The 17,659-nt window shown below is 38.6% G+C and overlaps 1 protein-coding gene across 1 annotated transcript in view; it reads right to left on the bottom strand.

Moving 5' to 3' along the window:
- fbxo41 (F-box protein 41) overlaps positions 1-13,245 on the bottom strand; it is a 61,570-nt gene extending 48,325 nt beyond the window's left edge. Inside the window, exons 1-2 of the mRNA XM_077571341.1 lie at positions 13,201-13,245; positions 10,211-10,394 (exon numbers count right to left, since the gene is read on the bottom strand). The gene's annotated coding sequence lies outside the window, so the exon portion shown is untranslated. The remainder of the gene's footprint in view (positions 1-10,210; positions 10,395-13,200) is intronic.
- Positions 13,246-17,659: the final 4,414 nt, after the last annotated feature.

Raw genomic sequence — 17,659 nt, 5'->3', positions numbered from 1 at the left:
TTTTTTCAGCCCAACTGTCTTTTAGAGTGGCATATGTTTTTTAGGGTTGCTGGGTTGTTGTTTTTTAACCCATAATTTGGGTTTAAAGGAATAAGACAAAAAGTTGTGTCGGACCTTTTTGACCTCATTTGGGTTATTTTTGACCCAACCATTATTAGAGTAGGGGAGCCAGATAACCTGCAGAAAACCCACGCAGGCACACCCGGATCCCAAAAAACTTGGTCAAAAATAACTAAATTTTGGTTAAAAAAAAAAAAAAAATATATATATATATATATATATATATATATATATATATATATATATATATATAAATAATTAAAAAATAAATAAATAAATAAATACATTTAAAACATTAAATACATAATAATAAATAAATGTAAAAAAATAAATAAATACATTTGACCTGACTTTGGGTTTGTTTTGTATCACAGAAACCCAAATTTTGGGGTTATTTTGTAACCCAGAAAGTTGAATCAAGTAACGGGTTAGTCCAAATTTGGATTCTTTTTGACCCAGCAGTTTTAAGAGTGCATGATTGTATCTGCAGGTACTTAACTACTTTACTTTTAGTATTGCATCACCAAGTCAAGATGCAAAGCAGTGATGGCTATTAACAGCAGGGGGCACTAGAATTATGCAAGGATCACATGACTAAAGAAGGAAAAAGTCAGTGGGAGAAATGTTTCTTTTAATCACGACAAGCAGCCCAAACCCCCAAATTTGAAATGTGAATCACTGAAATTACATATACTGCAGTTTGCACCCCATTGAAAATAATTGCAAGCACATATTTCCTATTCAAAAAGGACGCAGATGACACTTGACGTTTGATTCTGCACTGATGCTGGAAAGGAGTCATTAAACCAAATATGTTCACTATGAATATATTTAAATGACTGAAATCCTCAAAAATCCTCACAATAAGAGAAAACAGACAAAATGTCATCTCCGGTATTCTCATTAAGAGGATAACATGTGGCACAATTAAGGCTAAAAAATCCTGAAAATCCTCATTCAGTGTCCAACAAATCCAAGTGCCGCTGACACTCCAAACCTTCTAAAACCTACAAAAGCATTTGTGTCATTACGGCACTTGACAGCGTTACAAGTGATGAATTGTATTATTATTATTTAACCCAGCGAAGAGAATTGCATGTGTGCATTTTTTTTTCTTCTCAGTATGGTCCAAGCGCTGCTGACTGAACGCGCCAGCTTTTATTTTCACTCAGGCAGCACAGTTGGAAGTAGATGTTGTGTTGGCCGGGTCTTTTTTTTTTTTTTTTTTTTTAAATGTACTTGTGAAATTAAAATGCAATAACAAAAAGCAAAAATGGGTTTAGTTGGATGCCAGTGCCTCTCAGGGCAAATTGTGTTTTTTATTTTTATTATCATAGTAATAATTAGCGCAAGAAATCATTTTTATTTTATTTTTTTACCATGTGCTCAGGTTGTATTATAAAGAAAGCAGATGATGGATGGATGGGGAGCTTTTGTATTGCACACTGCTCAGCATATGCATTTAAAAGCTATTGTTGACATTACCACTGAATGTAGCCATTAATGTGCCAGAGTAGTATAATAACTCCATGCACGCCTGTTAGCAAAACCCACGTTTAAAAAAATTAATAAAAAAATACAAACATGACAACATTTCTCTCTGCATTCTTAGCTAGAGCCACGGATGTTGCCATAGTAACACAAGTATGTCTTATCAAGTACAGCCCTTGTGATTTTTTCCCCACTGTTCACTGTAGGTATGACAACACACAGGCCGTGGAGCTGTTGCATTTATTTCCATGTTTAATGGCGCACGCAGCCTTCGCGCGTTGCCTTAACCTTCGAACCCGACCCGTCGCATGGCTATTAGCTCATGTTAAATTAGCCTGGTGGTAGCACCCTCCAGGCTTTCTGTGATCTATTAATAGGCACGAAGATGAGAGTTTGTGTGATGATGAAGCCATATATCGTTGAGAATTCCAGACAAGCTGATAAACAAAACATCATTACAGTTTATATACACTCAACAGATAATTGAACACTAACGGTGGAGCAACAGTAGACAGACCATGTAACAACACTCACAGGCATTATTTCTTTCACTCAAGGCACCGATGAAGTAAAAATTCCCCTTATTGAGTTGAACTACAAAAAGTTTTCCATGATATTCATTTTTTAAAACAACTTTATACACACATTAATATTTAAATAATGTGCTGTGCTGGGCGTGATCATTATTGCCCAATACATTGCCCCTATTTAACTTTTGTTTTTTTAAAGCTGATTTTGTTGTTTCCTTGGCAACGTGCCTCACACAGCAGAATAAGGACAGACAGAGTATACTGTCTAGCATTTGTAACTTTTGCAAAATAACCCATAAAGTTGGGTTGATCCTTTTTTTTTTTTTCTTACCTACATTGGGTTCATTTGTGACCCAACCGTTTTTATAGTGGCACATTTTTGGAACGTGGCATGCGTTTTGGGTTGTTTTATGGGTTATTTATAATAACCCAATGTTTGGGTTAAAAAAAAAAAACTAACCGAAAAAGTTGGGTCAGTCTCTTTTTGACTCAATGGGGGTTATTTTTTTACCCAACTGCTTCCCGGGAAGCCAGAGTACCTGCAGAAAACCAACGCATGCACACTATTTCCATTAAAACTGCTGGGTCAAGAATACACCCCCCCCGCCCCTTCCAAAAAAACAACCCCATTTTTGGGTACAAAAAATTTGCTTTACACCACCTGCACCCCAATTTAGACCTTGTTTCACCTGGTCTAAAGTCTAGTCTACTTTCTGTCACCAAATTGTCAGGTGCACTGGTGGCGTGTAATAGAAAACGCCTTCTGAAACAAACACCATTGTCTACCAAATTCCCAAACACGGTAAACTAGATTTGCGGCAGTACAAAAATGAAGATGTGCCAGTTTTGTCTACAAAAATAGAGCCCATGGTTTTGTCACTCATAGTAACAGTCTAGCCACACTGAATGTTTTTTTTTTTTTAATGGGGAAAAAGAAAAGAAGGAATCTATTTGCAGTTTGACTCTAGTAATTCATGTGGATGACACACCTGGCGATAATTAGCACTTAATTGAAGAAATACGCTAATTCTGCCTTTGCGCCGTTTGATTAGAAAGCAAAGCGCTGATTTATTATTTTTTTTTCCCGCGACTTGTTTATTCGCTGGGTAATTCGCTTGCTCGCTCTTGTCGGAATTAATGAAGCTGTTTGATGTGAGGCCACCGTGAGCCCAAACGAGAGGAGTGGACCATCCAGGACACATGAAACCCCTTCAGTGCGTTTGGGCCTGGACGCCATGGGGGGCTGCTCAGGACATTTAATGAAGGAAGCAACAGATACATACTGTACCCATGCATCCATTTATTTTCCATCCTTTCATTAGGAATGTGGGTGAGCTAGAGGCAGAGTACGCCCTGTGCTGGCCACCAACCAATCGCGCGAGAGAATGCAATTAAAAAGTCATCCGTTTTCTGTAAGTGCTTGTGAACGTGACTGATTGTACATCGACTGATGAGCTGAAATGGAAAAACTGCGACCCTTTAGAGAGATTTGAGGTTCCACATATACAGTAATATACTGTACAGTATTACTTTTTTGTTGAACCATAAAAACATGGTGCGATTGCCAAGGAATAAGCTGATAGATACAAAAACAGGTGGATGTGTGGATGTTTTGAGAAGCTGTTGACGATGATTGATCGCCACATTTACTGAACTCATTCACGTATTTCAGTAAGTTTCTGTCTCCACACTTGACCTTCTCGCCATAGGTACAGAATTTTTTTCATTTTTTAAATTGTTATTGCTTTTGTAAAATACAAAGGCTTAGTTTCGCCTGCACTAAACAAATATTTTTTTTTCTGAATGCTCATTATGGTTATAACAGTTTTAAGTTGTTCATTATAGTTACTTTTTATTTATTTTTGCCTATTGTTTTTTTTTTATTCAATTTGTTTTAATTAGTTATTATAACAGGTTTGTTAGTATTTAGTTTTTGAAATGCTTTATTTTTTGTTTAGTTTTTATTAGTTTATTTTTTTATAGTATATGTGGAGTGCAAGATAATGATAAAAAAAGGTCGCTGAGTATTGTGTAGTAAATACAATTACCAAACGACTGTTTGACCCTCTTTCTTCTGAATGACCGTTAAGTCATATAGAAATTAATACATGTCAAATCAACCCCAATAGTTCATATATGACATCAATTAACAAAAACGAAAACAAAGGTCATTTTCCGTGCAATTACAAATGCAAAAGCTTTTGACGTCAAAGCACAAACACTGCTTCTAATAAGTATCAAAGTACATCTCGTAAATTGTCAATCCATTAATTGTCAAAAATATCAACATCTCAAAAGGTAGAGCCAATTGAAAGAAACGGATGACGTTTTTGGAAGTGGAAGTCAACCTCAAACATTTCTTGACAATAATATGTCATATGTAACCTCATTAGTCTGAAAATAACATTCTGATTAATATTAAATTTGTGGAAAACGAGCAAAGCCATTTTATCCATCTCAGGGGGCGGCCATTTTGCCACTTGCTATCGACTGAAGATTACATCAATGTTGTTCAGGGTTCACCAATCACAGCTCACCTGTTTTCTGAAGCTGAGCTGTGATTGGTTGTTACCTAAGACCTGAGCAACATTGATGTAATCTTCAGTTGACAGCCAAGTCGCAAAATGGCCGCCCCCTGAGATTGATAAAAACGGCTGGATTTTGCCGCTTAACTCTTATTTCACTAACAAAATATTAACCAGAATACTATATTTAGACCAGTGGGTCTGCATAGAACATATTGTCCAAAAAAAATTGGCGGATTGACATCTTGACATCTCAACTGTTAGCGGCAAAACGACGAGCCCGTGAATTCTTTTTTTCTCATCCAGGGGCAGGAAGCAGCGCATCTTGCACTCATCATATCAATCTCTCTTCTCCTTTTTACAAGTCGCCAGCGTCAGCGGTGCCAAGAGAGACACAAACGGCGAGCGGATGGATGAGTAGGAGGAAGGAGGAGCGCCCGGTGATGGAAGGATCGGCAGCTCTTCATTTATCCGTGGGACGATAAGAGGAAGAGCCCCAGCTGGGATGGGGTTAATATTTCCCCAGCCTGAAATCATGGAAGGGAGGGTTTCCGCAAGTGAGCCACCACTGGCACGACTCGACTAGTTAATGGTTACAACGCTGCATCCTGTCACTCAGACGCCATTTTGACTGGGTGACAAAAGAAGGCCTTGCCTCAATGTCCGAACCCCGTCGCCATCCATCCCAAGGGGCGACAGGGAGCACAAATGCACAAATACGCAGACGGCGGGAGGCCAACGCTGATGCTGTAAACATGTCTTGTTTACAGGAAGTAGACCCGATGCCACCGCCGCCGCCTTGACTGACAGGAAGCCCGAGCGCATTTTTCCCCTTCTCTAAATTGTCACTAAATTGTCTTTTTTCGCACCCCCTGAATAAGCAAGTGTACTGCTGACTCTCCCAAGCTGAAATACACACATTGCTTAACACATTTCTTAAGACCACCTGTTCCTATTTGTCTCAGTGAACATCCAGAAGCGTGCTTTAAGGCGGACTAGCATAACCATTCAACCAAAATCATTTTTATTTTTTTTTTATTTTTTTACTTTTCAGGAATTCTTACAAACAGCTAGAATTTACGGAAACGTATTGAAAAAAAAAACCTCCTGTTTTTCTGACTAATTTTTTGGAGGAGCTTTGCTTTTTGTGTGTGTATTTTTTTTGTAGTTTATGTTTTTTATATATGTTTTTTTCTCTGTCATAAAAAAATATTCCGGAATTTTTTTTTTGAATTTAGAAAATCACTCAGAAAAACAGAAGTTGGTCCTCTGGTAATAATTCGGATTTTTTTTTTTTTCAGTTTTTTAAAATAATTTATTTTTCGTTTTTTTCGGAGTAATTTTTCCTCCAGTTTTTCTGAAAAAGAAAAAATCTGAAAAAGAGAAAATAAATAATACACAAAAAAAACAAAGCTCCCCCAGAAAATTTTCTTCAAGTGAATGCAATACACTTCCGCAAGAATTGGCATGGATTAATAATTAATAATAATTAAACCTCTGTAGGCGGCGCTACAGACCCATTTTTTTTTATTTCTTTTTTTTGACTTGTTTATGAAAACCTTATGCCAGGCCCAATGTTTGTGCAGTTGGTGAGTTTTTTTTTTTATTTACTCCCTAAAAAATTCAAATCATGTAAACATAATAATAATAATAATAATAATAATAATAATAATAATAATAATAATTAAAGCTGCGAGTAGCAATGAACGCCTATCCTCAAAATGGTCATCAAATATAAAAAATGTCTGACTTCCTGTTCAATAACTAGCCTGGCAAGCCACGCCCACTTTCTTCAAAAAGAGAGTGGGTCTGGACAGGCGGCCATAGACAGCGATTCGGCTCCATACGAAAACAGGACGGCCCAATCAAATTTGTCTATTTGCGTGACGTTGTCTTTTCCCGCAACAACGACCTGCAACAACGACGTCATTCACTCCTGTCTCTCTTTGGCAAGTAACGATGTTGGATTTTTACGCCGTCTCCGCAATAAATAAATAAATAAATAAAATACTTCAACGAATTGCTTTTCTAATGTCACGTCCACTCTTCGCTCATTGGTTCAGTCCACTGTCTGTTAGGCCAGGTTTGCCCCGCCTCAGAAATGCGAATGATAGGGCGGTTGACTGTCGGAGAGTTAGTCTGGATTTCGAGGCTATTCAATAACAAACATGGGTTCGAACCCTGAGACTTTTTCATGCGTCCTGTTATAATAGACATGCCTACTGATTTTGTTGTTGTTGATTGGTTAAACTGATGTTGAGGGCAATTTTTTTTTTCAAACTTTCCAGTGAATTTTGGTGGGTTGCGTTTGTAATCACTAAAACAGAGTCTATATAAAAAGTCTGCACACCCCTGTTCAAACGCCAGCTTTTTATGATATCCCCCCCACACACACACACACACACACACACACATTCTCGTGATCTATAACCTGTACAAAGTTGTGTATTGCCTAATGTCTGACCCTAATAACACTTTTTGAATTTAACGTCACCTAAGTGACAAAAGCACCACACACACAGACACACATCCAAAAACATTTAAGTGTTATTTCATACAGTGCTGCCAAGACAAGGGAATTAGGCAGCCTAGAGAAAGTGTTTTGATTTTGAAATGTGTGCTGCTGATGTGACTCATGCATATGAAAGGCCCATTTAAAGAAGGGCTGGTGGGGGGTTTGAAACGCGTCTCTTTAGGCTTCCAACACTCTACAGGTTTGAGATCAGAGGCAGGCCTCGTCTGATCGACGAGCGGAGCTTTTAGACCTGCCAAACGCACTCGCTGCTAAACATCCTCGCCTGACCCCCGCATGGCTCCCATAAACTCCACAGGGAGGGGGGGGGGCGTGGGGGACGTCACTCGGTGCGTTCCCCACTGTGACGGCGACAGGTGGGGAGGGGGAGATGGTGGCCAACCACAAGCGCTACAGAAAATCGAACAATTGAATTATGTGTGGATTGATTGATTGATTGATCAATTGAACAATGTAGTCTGATAAGCTTTTAGTTGAGTGTGAGGCTGCAGGAAGGCAAGGAAATGCAAGCCGACCTCCACAGGTGGATGTTTTAGAGACTCCATCCCAATTATTTGTGTCCGTGTGTGACATATAATTAGAAGCCATTTTGAGTTTTTATTTAGTTTCTTTTATTTGATTAATGTATAATTCTGCCATGACTAACTAACTGAAGACCTGATTAAATGTCAAGATTTAACAGCGCATTTTCCTGACGCGCCGAGCGTCTAAAGGGCCATTCAGCATAATGTCAGGGTTAACGCTGTTCACCCCGTATACATTTTTGCCCTTAATACGCATGTGCTTTAATTATAGTGGCCTGCCTTTTTAAAAATGCTCCTTTTACCACCGAAGAAAGGAAAAATGTTTCTCCAGCCGCCAGCATAGACAAGTAAGAGCAATAGATCATCACACAACATACATACAGTACATTACACAGGTAGTCGTTTTCAAGGCTAACGTATAGCTTCCAGGTGCGTGTCCATTAAAGTGTTACAGACACAACGGTTAGCATTCTGCCGCTTTTTCGAATTCATGCGTGGGGCTAATATTCAAGTGGCCTCATTTTGCATACATTTCATGGCGAGGCTGTACTTGATTTTGATGCTTAATTTAGATGCGCCATTTGCATGAAGCTAGTTGAGCGCATGCAAATGGCTGGCCTGGCGCACTCTGTGAGCTGGATGTGTGCAAGCCCACTCACTTTTGGACGACGGCAGAACCTCGAAAGTCAAACGGCCCGCAGGTCCAACTCGTTGGATTTTGGAGCGTTTATGTATTGCTTTATGTTAGGCTTTTGGTGTTTTTGTGCAGTTCTGATTCCAAAAGATGGTGTGACGGCAAGATATCAACAACCTTGTGAGATCAGATCAGAAAGCTAAATTTTAGCCAGTATGTGCCTGGATTATTCTTTGGCTTACATTTACACCAAAAGATGCCAGACGTCAGCAAAATGTGTTACACTCTAGGTTAAGGATTCCATGTCCAGAAAGTGTGTGTGTGTGTGTGTGGGGGGGGGATAATGTAAAAAAAAATAAAAATTTAAACACCCCAAAAATCTTCACAAAATTCTGATACAAATTCATTACTGTTTTCCACGAAAAATTGGGGGAAATGAAGGTAAAAACAAAATAAAATACAAAAAAAGGGTGGGGGAAATAATGTAAAAAAAAAAAAATACATTTTTAACACCAAAAAAATCCACACAAAATTCTGACACAGATTCATTACTGTTTTCCACAAAAAATGGGGGGAGATAAAAGTAAAAACAAAATAACAAAAAAAAGGGTGGGGGAAATAATGTAAAAAAAAAATACATTTTTAACACCAAAAAAATCTACACAAAATTCTGACACAGATTCATTACTGTTTTCCACAAAAAATGGGGGGAGATGAAAGTAAAAACAAAATAACAAAAAAAAAGGGTGGGGGAAATAATGTAAAAAAAAAAAATACATTTTTAACACCAAAAAAATCTACACAAAATTCTGACACAGATTCATTACTGTTTTCCACAAAAAATGGGGGGAGATGAAAGTAAAAACAAAATAACAAAAAAAAGGCTGGGGGAAATAATGTAAAAAAAAAATACATTTTTAACACCAAAAAAATCTACACAAAATTCTGACACAGATTCATTACTGTTTTCCACAAAAAATGGGGGGAGATGAAAGTAAAAACAAAATAACAAAAAAAAGGGTGGGAGAAATAATGTAAAAAAAAATACATTTTTAACACCAAAAAAATCTACACAAAATTCTGACACAGATTCATTACTGTTTTCCACAAAAAATGGGGGGAGATGAAAGTAAAAACAAAATAACAAAAAAAAGGGGGGGGGGAAAATAATGTAAAAAAAAAAAAAATTAACACCCCAAAAATCTACAGAAAATTCTGATACTAATTCATTACTGTTTTTCGCGAAAAATGGGGGGAAATGAAGGTAAAAACAAAATAACAAAAAAAATAATAATTTAACTTAAAGACCCAGTGTGTAGTCCCTCGCACCATCTAGTGGTCAAAGAATAGCATTAGAAGCACGCAGGAAGCACGCATACTAACTACGGTGGCTCAGTAGTCCACCACCAATACTTATTTTGCGTTAGCAAACGAGCATCTCGGCGAGCGACGGCGACTTGGCAGCCGTTGCGAAGGACGCCGAAAGACTTGAATAGCGGGAGGAGCTAGTAAAAAATAAAAAAAGCTAGTAAAAGATTAGGAGAGCAAAGCAGAAAGTGACAAGCAACGGGCCCAAATCACGGCAGTTAGTGCCGACCACCTGCAGGTTGTTTTTAAACCAAGTAGCTCCCCGAACGCGCTAGCTGCTACTGCTAGCATGTTAAAACAAAAACAACAATAACATTGTTGATTCATCACTTATTTTTGTACACTTTAACAACAATTTCAACTTTTGGGCTGCTGGGAAAGGAAAATACTCTAGAAACCTTAAGGTGGTTATTTGTAGAGATCTGAAAATCGAACATCTTGACCACAAATCTATTTTTAGCCTGAGCTAGCCACGGCTAACGGCTCACATATATCACGATCGCATTATGGTAAAAACATTTTTACCATCTTACAATGACACTTACCTTAATGAAAATGGTCAGAACACACTTTGGTAGACTTTGTCGCTTGGAAATCCTTTCGATGTATCTTTGTAATTCCCGATACTTCTTTGTCGTTCCCATTCGACATCCCACGGACCGGCACACAATGTGGGGCAAAAGACGGCTAGAAGCTTCATTTCGCATCTTTGTTGGCCCCATTCTGCACCTGTGAACACCATTGTGAAGCGGTTCGTAAAAATCCGGAATCAATGAACAAATGAATGAATCAAAATAACTTGTAGTAAGCAACACGAGCGCTCCTCAGCATTTGGTTGCGTTGTCTTGCTGCTCGATAGGTGGGGGTCGGTGACGTCATTAGAATAATATGTATACTGTAAATATTCATAAATATTAATTTTAAATGTTAGGGCTATTCATATTTATCATCAACTAAAAAGTAGTTAGTTCCTGAGCTAGATAAAGTCATTCTTGAGTATCGTCATTGTGTTGGTGAAAATCAGGGGGTCACCTCTGTCATCAGCAACATTTAGCAACATTTAGCAACATTTACTAACCTTCAGTGATGCTTAAAGACAACGCGCCAATATTTGGGAAAGTGCAAAAGACAGATGTCGACTTTTAGCGACTATTTGGGACAGTTTTGCGAAGATTAGCAACTATTTTCCACTCCTTTGCCACTGGGCCCCAATATTGGGTTGCGTCCATAGATTTGCCTGCTACTCCAAGAGTCGGCTAACGGTCCCAAAGGTTCCCAAACAGTGGAAAAGGAGTGGCAAATAGCTGCTAATTTCCGCAATCCTGTCCTAAATAATCACTAAAGCCAATATTTTTTTCCTGTGTGGAGAAGGCTAGCGAGGATGTGCGCACGTAGCGAACTTTGTTTTTCTGTCAAGGTTCGTTCAAGGTCGCCATCCATAGCCAAGATAATCGTCAACAGTTTTTAATGCCGACAAGAAAAAATGTTTTTGTATCGGGTTGCGAGCTTGAACGAACCCTCACTAAAAAAAAACAGCATTCGCTACGTGCGCACAACCTTCGCCACTCAGTCTTTCAACAGCCCTTTCCCAAACATTTGCGCGTCGTCTCCAAACATCGCTAAATGTCGTTACTGACAGAGGTGTGAAGGCATTATTTGATTACTTTATTAAGTGTAATCTTTTGCGTGTTCAAATAAATTGCAGAATTGAGATCGTATGAAAAAGTTCCTTTAAGGAGTTTATTTAAGAGCTCTTAAAGACGCAGGAGAATTGCTTACATTCGAAGGTGATGTTAAGCATCCAGTGTGACGAATATGATAACACACAGTTGCTTTATACTTGAAAAAAGAATACTCCCGCCCTTAGACTTGACAAAGAATTAGTGTTCTTAATAAGCAGACATGATGATACTGATACGTATTATATAGACAGGCTTTGACCTTGGACCTTCAGTTTTTACGACCAAATGACTAATGACATGAGAACTTGACCACTTTTAAAACATACACATTCTTATCTCAAGAGCTGGAAGGTGAGTGAGAGATTCCAATATATTTCACAAAAACATTATCACAGTGTTATTCATTTCACTACACAGTTATATGGCATCTATATACTTATAAGTAAATTCAAAAACAGTAAACATATAAATTGAAAATGTTAAATGTCAACAGGTGACGCCCTGATTTTTGCCAGCATTCGTCAGAAAAGTTAGCAAATCCAACATTAGCTAAATTCTCAAGAATTTGCTGCTCACCTTTACATGATACACATTTCATTAAACGTTAAACCATCAAACATGAAATTGTTTTTCTCCATTGCAGTTTTCCTGATTTTTTTGGTCGTGGATACAACGGTCTGTTTAGAGTGCCTCGTTGTTGTGGCGAGAAAAAGTCCTACGGTGGGATATAGTCCAGCATTTAAGTGTATATAGTGAAGGCCTAAGAACGATGCTAGACAAAGTAGCATCCATGATGACAAATGAGCTAGCATGTCAACGCGAGAGCGGAGACTTTTTCCATCCACTGTATACAGTAAACTAACGCATTCAAAAAACAACCTCAATCAGGCACTCTCTGCCAGTCCTTTCCGGGCACTAAAACACACATTCACAGTTCCCTCAGACTTGTCAGCCTCGCTACAGGTGAGCCGTGATTATGGAGGGAGAGACAGAGAAAGCGAGTGTGGCTGTGTTTGGCCACACCGAGCCTCCCTTCCCGATGGCGGAGTGAGCCGCCAGTGAGAGACACAGGCGGCGGCGGCTGCTGCCAGTGACACGGCTGTCACAGGCACGCGCCTCATTACCGCCGCCGCAAATGTCAAAGCACTAAAGTAATCACTCACTGCTAGGCCGGACACGCGGTCACGCCGCCAGGTGTTTTTACAGGGAGAGGGTTAACAACGGTGCACGGAGAAAGACGTCCCTTTCAGTCGTCTTTGGTGTAAAGGCAACGTGCGGGATGGCCGCGTGCTGGTGTGACAGCAGGCAACAGGTTTTTGCTGCCAACTCCCTTCAGAGTCATTACTGTCAATCCAGGATGCTTTTAGCCACATGTCACCCAGTGTGCTATACGACGTATGCACTCAAAGAAGTTGCCCTCATTATATGTTAAAGCTGTGAGGGGAAACTTCATTGAAATGGGTTATATTTCTACTCTAAACAACCAAATGAGGCGTATTTTTGGACACAGCAGCTATCTACTATTAAAAATATTCTGTCAGCATCAGTTATATACCGGTACCTTCAAATAATGAATATTCCCCTATTTAAATATTAACATAAGCTCAAATGTAAAGAGTGAAACGGATTGTACATCTTGATTATCACAAAATCCCATGAATAACACGCAACCGTATATAATACGAAATTGTTTTAGGTACATTGCCAGCTTAATGCTAGCATTCAATAGAAAACCCTATTCACCGGCTAGTAAAAATAAGCATTAAATGTTACAGGTAGGTTTTACCTTCAAATAACGATCATTCACACACAAACATTGTAATAATAATTATATATACGTAGTATAACAATACCCAGGATAATATGTTCTTCCTAATCTGTGAAAAACGAATCACAATAATGAAGTTTGCCATTTTCTTCCTCTGCTCTTTTTAGAATTGTGTAAATGTGTCCTACTCCATTCACAAATGGCACCACACTGCCCCTGTAGGCCAAAGTGTGCATTGTAGGAACAGCAGTTTTGTTTTTAATTGCTATAATTTTAATATATCATTACTATTATACTTGTTGTTCTTTGAGGTCATATTTAAAGTCAATTTTTGTAGTAATTTTGAAATAAATAAATAATCAATATGATTCAAAATAATCGTGATTATCATTATTTTTTCCATCATTGCCCAAAGATGAATTTAGTTTTTCTTAATGTTACGAATAATTTTATAGGTGCGCACCCTTTTTATGGCTTGAGCATCAGGCTGTTATCGGACTGGAGCGCAGGAAGAGCATGCTAGCAGGCAGCAGGCTAGCTGATCCATACAGAATGGAACATTTGATGACATTGTGCTACATTACAGCCTGATTTCACGTCACTTCCAAGACAAGCACGTGTTTCATCGCTGGCTCTTGTGCGCGTCACTTCAAAAAATAGAAAATAAATAAAAATGTCCGTACACAACTTCCCCACCGACCATCCCCAGCTTAAGGCGGTATGTGGATGTTGATGATGTTCCAAGGGCATCTGTAAATTGTCCAAAGTAATTGGATGCCAAAGAAGTCATTCAGCGAGCAAGACGTACACGGCTTCCCATTCACTCGGGATGCGGCTTATACAGCATGTCCTTTGACGTGGTTGCCATAGCGATGGACTTCCCGACCTCATGGTTGACTTGGAAGGAAAGCGAAGACGAGAAAGTACTTTGTTGTGCTCGGTCTCATCGCCAACACAAATGAAGAAATGGGAAAGCAGAACAACCAGAGATGAGGAATTAAGCACTTTGAAAATGTTTGCATAACGAGCTCCTTGGCCATGCAGCGCCTTCTCCGAGTTTTAATCACCTGCGCTCTTCAGACCACCTACACCCTTCTTCATGGTCCGAAGCGGGACCGGCGGCCTGATACGCCATCCGAGGAAAATTAATTCGCCCAGCCTGATTGCCATTAGCGCCGTGCGATTATACACCTTGATTACTGCGCCCACCCCGAGGACCATGACGGGGCCCCCGGTGCACGTTTGGAAAAGGTGCGCATAACATTATGTGATTGCCCCGCAACAGATCCATCCAGAAGCGCCCCGAGACCATATAGACTGTCTCAAGTAGGACTGTGATTATTAATTGGCACTTGAGGTGACCTGATATCCGGAGCTCCAAACACAGCAAGTGCCTCCGATCCGATCGCGCCAGCAAATGAATTCAGCCAAAGTCATTATTGGATTATTATTGTAGAGGGAGAATTGTTTGGAGTTCAAGCACGGATAACCGGGATGTTGGACTCTTGAGGGACGACAGGAGGCCGCACTTGCTCTTCTCAAGGTGGGCTTAAGATGCTGAATGGCCCCGAAGATGAGAAAGGCTTCGACTTGAGATGGGCCACTTAACTATTTACACTGGATGAGAGTGCCTGTTCGCTCTTGACTGATTGTTCATGTTAGAAAAAGAATACACCTACATCTTAATCAATAATTGTGTCCTTGGGGGATACTCGCAAATTCACGGTGATCTGTTCCTTGCAAAGATTTTTTTAGTGCGTGTAAAACGCAGGTCGCACTTTGAAGTGTTGTTCAAAATGTTATACGGTGCTGCCTTGAGATACAAACAAATGACTTCAAAACACCAATACACTGAATAAAGTACAAATATATACAATTAATAATATAAAGCCATGCAGCTGGTTATGGAGGTAAATATGGTGCAAAACTAACTTGTAAAAAAAGTCTAAATTTGTATCTGTAAAAGTCGTGATTTGTACCTGTAAAAAAAAATGTGTACCTGTAAAAAAAAAAATGTGTATGTGTAAAAAAATGTTGTATCTGTAATAAAAATGTGTACCTGTAAAAAAAAATTGTATCTGTAATAAAAATTTGTACCTGTAAAAAAAAAATTGTATCTGTAATAAAAATTTGTACCTGTAAAAAAAAAATGTGTATGTGTAAAAAAAAAATGTGTATGTGTAAAAAAATGTTGTATCTGTAATAAAAATTTGTACCTGTAAAAAAAAAAATTGTATCTGTAATAAAAAATTGTATCTGTAATAAAAAATTGTACCTGTAAAAAAAAAATTGTATCTGTAATAAAAATTTGTACCTGTAAAAAAAAATGTGTATGTGTAAAAAAAAATTGTATCCGTAAAAACAAATTTGTACCTGTAAAAGTCATGATTTGTACCTTTACAAAAAATTTTTTGTACCTGTACTGAAAGTGTAAATTTGTATCTGTAAAAGTTGTGATTTGTACTTGTAGAAATGACAACTTGTAGTCAAAGAAGTCGCCACTAGGAGTCACAAGTGTTTTTTCTGCTGCTGTCCAGTGACGTGAGTTTTGCACCAAATATACCGTAGCGGTATATTTACCGCGACGGTATATACAGGTACAAATCATGACTTTTACAGGTACAAATTTGTTTTTACAGATACAACATTTTTTTACACATACACATTTTTTTTTTACAGGTACAATTTTTTACTACAGATACAATTTTTTTTTACACATACACATTTTTTTTTTACAGGTACACATTTTTTTTACAGGTACAAATCACGACTTTTACAGATACAAATTTAGACTTTTTTTACAAGTTAGTTTTGCACCATATTTACCTCCATAGCTGGTCACTCAAGCTGCAATGCGAGTGTATTTACATTTTTCACTTCCATTTGAGAGACGTGTATGCACACATGACCGACGCCGATGCTAAGCTAATATCGTGCTTTCCTTTAGGTTTGATGGGACAGTTGCCCCTGCCAACATGGCTGCCACATAGGAATGTGAGCCAGCTGTGGTCTACTGTATATCTCTGACAATTGCATCACAAGTTCACAACCTGGAGACACATGAACAAGTCTCTGTGGGCGATTGTGGCCAAAATTGGAACTAATGAAAATTTGACAGCTAAGTGGCATTTTGAGTCATTTGGACACTATTTTCTGTCCGTTAAATCCGAAGTCCATTGGTTCTAGCTCTGTTATGTTAACGATCCACTGTATAGGGCTATCCTTTGCAAAGAACAACTAATATAACTACAATTTACTGAGGTTTAAAAAAAAATATATATATTTTTTACCAGCTATTTGTATCCATTTATAGCCATGTCAAGTATTATACTGCGCCAGAAGTCCAAGGCATGCACACTAGAAGGAGCAGCACAATGTCCACTAAATTTAAGCAAAAAAATATGGCAAAAACTTTTACTTTATGTTTTTATAAAATACAGTCTCTGTTCAAAAAAAAAAATTTATTTTTGGGAAGCTGTAACAAATTAATGGCAATTCCATTCATTGCAATGGTGAGAGATTATTTGAGATGTGACCTTGGCCACGGATTTCATTTTATTTTTGTTGTTGTCTTCGATTCCTTCCTCTACTGCAGACTCTTAACTCATTTGCTCCTAAAAATGTTTAAGAACGTTCTATTACAAATAATGTCATGGTCCCAAAAATGTATTTATACGTTTTAATTATTTATTTATTTTTATTGATTTTTTTATGCTTAAGCATACAGAAGAGGTCGCTTAAAGCAATGGTAATTATTACAAAAAACGACCAGAAGGTGGCAGCAGAGCATAAGAGATCAACCAGGGCCATGTTGCAAAATGCTCCTTTTTCCACTGTTTTGAACAGATTTGTGAATAATGATGAAACTTAGCTCTATTCTAATGCTAACTGCGGCGAAACGGAAACTTTTTTTCCTGATGAAAGAAGAGACTCTAATCTTTCTTTCGCTATGTTTTTATAGCAATAGAACACAGTATTCTGTGGGTCTTGCAAAATCAGTCAAAATCCAGTAAAACTGCCGGGAGCGAAGAGGGTTGCTTCAGTGAAAATGGCTCTCAACATTTTACCCCCCTCCAAAATTCCCTGTAGGTGTCACGGCCAATGTGTCCCAATACATTTGTCCATACAGCGTAGCAAAAACAGCATTGTGCGGTGACACACATCCTTTGGAATCCGGGCCAATCTAATCCCTCGCCGTCAAATCTAAAGGTTTTCTTAATCTGGAGCCAAAGTATCTTATTTGGTGCGGCAGATAAATGCTCCATATTGATTTATCCAGGAGCAATCCTGCATCAAGCGATTAATTGGATGAGACAATGAAGAAGTAAGAACACATCTGCGCGTAGTTACATTCGGGATACATTAGCGGCACAAGACACACACGCACGCACACAACCTTGAATAACCCTCCTCGCCTTCCTCCTCCTCCTCCTCCTCCTCCGGGCCTAATGTTAACATGTTTGCATTTGTAACACCTGGCAGAGATTTAATGGACTTGATGTGCTACCATTCACAGCGGAGGTCCGCGTCGTGAGAAATCTCAG

The sequence above is a fragment of the Vanacampus margaritifer genome, chromosome 7 (assembly GCF_051991255.1).
Source record: "Vanacampus margaritifer isolate UIUO_Vmar chromosome 7, RoL_Vmar_1.0, whole genome shotgun sequence".
Lineage (NCBI taxonomy): Eukaryota > Metazoa > Chordata > Actinopteri > Syngnathiformes > Syngnathidae > Vanacampus > Vanacampus margaritifer.
This window is presented reverse-complemented; position numbering and strand designations above follow the sequence as displayed.